This window comes from Prosopis cineraria, unplaced genomic scaffold (genome assembly GCF_029017545.1).
Source record: "Prosopis cineraria cultivar Desert tree isolate PC_DT_omini unplaced genomic scaffold, ASM2901754v1 PC15, whole genome shotgun sequence".
Classification (NCBI taxonomy): Eukaryota; Viridiplantae; Streptophyta; class Magnoliopsida; order Fabales; family Fabaceae; genus Prosopis; species Prosopis cineraria.
In genome coordinates, this window is record NW_026555346.1 from 896,350 (window position 1) to 900,368 (window position 4,019).

Consider the following 4,019-nt stretch of genomic DNA (forward strand, 5'->3'; position numbering starts at 1 on the left):
CCAAATCCTGGTTTTAGCTGGGGGATTCGATCTTGTCTTTATGTAGCCCCATGGTGAGTGCTTCAGGGAAATGTGCGACTGATGAAGCTACCAGTGTCACCACAATAAAGGCCGATATAATATATACTCCATATGATTAAGCCACCCGTCGTCATAGAATTTGGCAGCTTCTCGATGGTTTTCCTTTTCTTTTACTTTTTAACACAATGCCATCTCCAACTCTCTTGACCTCACACGATCAAATCAAAAGATGCCAATGTCACGTAGTTAACAAATCATATCAAAATGGCACTAACGCGAGCCTTTATTTACCGGTTCATTATGTGTATTCCTGGCCGATCTTGATTGTGTAAAGCTTTTATGTGCCTAATTTTCTACCTATTCTTCCATTATTCCATCCTTTTAAAGATTTTTAGTATTGAGCTTTCTTATTTTCAATGTTTATCTTTAATATATTTTTGTACTGCAAAAATCAAAGACGATTATGATTAAAAAATCTTGACCTATTGTTGTTCACCGCAAGTGCACGGATCGTAGCAAGTAATATAATGAAAATAAAGTATCGTTCTTTTGAGAATTTATTCAAGAACAATGATCAAGCAAAAGATTAAGCAAATTCAATCAAGTTGAGTTACACATAATTAGGTAAAAATGATTTTTTTATGAAGCTAATACTAAAAAATAAAGAAAGTGATTGATTCACAAACTTCAAACACAAATTGAGACCTAGGATTATTTATCCCCTTGCATTTCATAACACCAAAATTACCTCCCTCTCATAAATTCTTTTAATGAAAATAAGTGCTAACCTAGGGTTCTAAAAATACTCGAACAAGCTCTCTGAAGTCATGAACAAGTGTTTAGTAAATTAATTGCCCAATCTCTTGTTACAATTAATAAAACTCAATTTTAACACCCCGACCTAATGTGGTATGCAAGGCTAGCAAGTATATCTCTTCTCTACTAGCAAAACCATCCATTCAACATGCAAATATCAAGTTCTTGCACAATAGTATCCAAATTCTACAGTCAACCTAGCCCTCTCAAGCATCAATTAAGTGAACCCAACATCTAAATGGTGGCCAATCATGTAGAGGCATTAAGGAAAGAGTAAAATAAACACACACACAACAACACACATACATATATATATATCATTAATCACAAAAAGAGAGGAGAAAGATAGTGTTAATTCATATAAGGGTTCCAATAATCCTAGAACAAAGGGTTTAGCTACTCATAATCATCCACAATCTACAAATATATAAAATAAGTAGACACATTTCAAATTACAGAGAGGAAAGGGAAGAGGAATGGAAAAATCGAAGAAAATGAGCTCCAAATGTCTTCAAAGCTTCAATCTCTTGATCCTAACTCTTTTAATGCCCAAATCCTAGTATAACCAAGCTTCAAAAGTGTCTAAAAGTCGAAGAAAGAATGCATTGGGTCGAGCTCTCAACTTATATGTATCCTAACCAACTAATCTTTAATAAATGAAACGCAGTTGACAGCGGCAAAAGTCAAAAACGAAAGTCACGACTTTGAGACGACTTTGGCAGTTTTGCATTGTTTTTACAGCTACCGAAAATCATTCATTTTGCTCTTGATTTCTTCATCCAAAAGCCTTCTAAAAAATTTACAAAGCTCCAGAAATGCTTCTAATCAAAACTTCAATCAAAATAACATGAAATTAGGCTAAAAATATCAAATTAAAGTCAAGAACACAAGCCCAAAACAAAATGCATATATTTCCTAATTTGGGCAATAAAAATATATACAATTGAACCAAAATGGATTAGAATCTAAAGAAAATGTGATGAAATAACATGAACTTCTAAAGGTCAACACTTATTTATGAAAAATTTAAATTCCTCAATTTCAATTAATTCGTTAAAAATCCTCAAATGTTATTTTTCTGATAATTAACATATTAAAAAAAAAATTCTCTGCATGTATATATGTGTTTATGACTTCAACTTACTATATAAGATATCTGCAACGTCTATAAAAATTATGGCACATCTGTGTATCTTGATCATTAGATTTCTGTTACTATTAAACACCACTAATTTACAGTGCTAATTATTCCCCCCAAGACTATACACTTCGGTCTTCTTTTGATTCCAGGCTTCAGTCATTATCTGAACTAAACATTAGATTTTCCAGACTTTTTTCTTGTAACCTTTCCCCCAGTTTTACTCTTCATTGTTACACACTCCACCAACACAAATGCGGCTGGCACGTTTTTCGGAATTATTAATTAATAATTAATGAATCAAAATAAGTCATGCATAGAATAGCCGAATGATTACTCCTTCCAAATCATAATATAAGCCGTTAATACAAAATATAGAATAGTAAATAGGTGTTCAATATTTTTTTTCAATTACACCATTTTTATTAAGTAATTAATGAGAATGTATTAGAAAGTCAAATGTTATATTTATTGCTCTCAAGAGCATAATTTGAAAAATGTGAAATTTTTTAAAAAATCAAATGCTAACTAACTTTTTTTGAAAAATGTAAATCAAAATGTTATATTATTGCTCTCAAGAGCATAATTCTTGTTGCCTGATGCAAGAAATTTATTAATAATTAATTTTGAAATATTTTTGACCTTGAAGCTTGTTATAATTCCAAATTTTTTATTATGAAAAAAAGTGAACATGTATTTGATTTAAAGAAGCATACTGGTTTTTGCCTCAAACGGCAAGAAAGGACAAATTGATTGCGTGTTTTTCTTAAAGTGAAACGGTTGTTCCCGGCAAAATAAGATAAGATAAGGTAAGATAAGATAGGATGGTTGTTATATAGTGTTGTTAATCTTGAGAAATATTTAGATTGATCGAATGTATCATATTATTTATAATCTGTTTAATAAGAACATGACATTTAGATATTATTTAATATAAATTAATTCTGATATTAATGATAATAAAAAGAAAAAAATAAAAAAAATTGAATGTGCATTCTGTTATAAAAATAAAATCAATTAAAAAAGTGTTACAAAAAATTTTATTTAAATACTTGAAATATTTTAATTAAATAGATCACAAATGACATGATACACTTGATCTATTTAAATATTTTTTGGTTAACCTTAATGCTTCTTACTAAAGATGTCCCATAACGGGTCCACCCACCATTTGTTTACTATAATATAATTAGTTATTAGTTATTTATATAAAACCCTGAAGGCCTAAATACAGATAATTAAAGGTCCAGCAAGACGCCAAAGTAAAGTGAAGGTTTGAAACTTAGAGTGAATTGGAGATTACTAGATGCTTCTGGATAAAAATTTGAAGAGGCCAGAAGCCTTGGATTGCAGAAACTGCAAACGAGATAAAGCCAATTTGCAGCTTTCACTCCATTCGCTCTGTTAGAATACGTATAACTTTAGCTTGTAGTTAGTCAAAATATAACAGCAATTGAAGAGAAAATTTCAGACATTTGTCAAAATACGCAAAACAAAAGCACACCCCTGCTTTCCAATATGAAATTTTGAATTATTGCGGAGACAACAAAAGTGGAAGTAGGAACTTAGTTTTCATTTGAGGGCTCGAGGATAATACTTCCAAAACATTTTCTTCTGGAATCCAGATGCCACTAACCCGTCCCTTTTCAGTTGTCTTTCGTTTTTCTTCTTTTTTCCTTCCACTTGTCAAGTCAAAGTAAGATTTTTTTAACCTATGGTGGAGAAAATCTACACTATGTAGAAGCTACTCATACAGATTTATTTTCTTTTCCCTTCTCTCTCTCTCTCTCTCTCTCTTGTGCTTTTCCGCACTACAATGTAGATACGAACAAAGCGGTTATGCTGCTGATTCAAAGGATTTAATATACATTAAGCAGCCTGGAGCATTGAACCTACTCACAGTGACTACTGTATGTAGCCCTCTAAAAAATAATTATAGTCAATTCCCAGCCTGCTTTTGGACTCATCACCAGCATCCTGTTTAACCCAAACCTGCGCAGTGCTTCTGACTGATCAGCATGAAGCAGTAGTAACAACAACGATA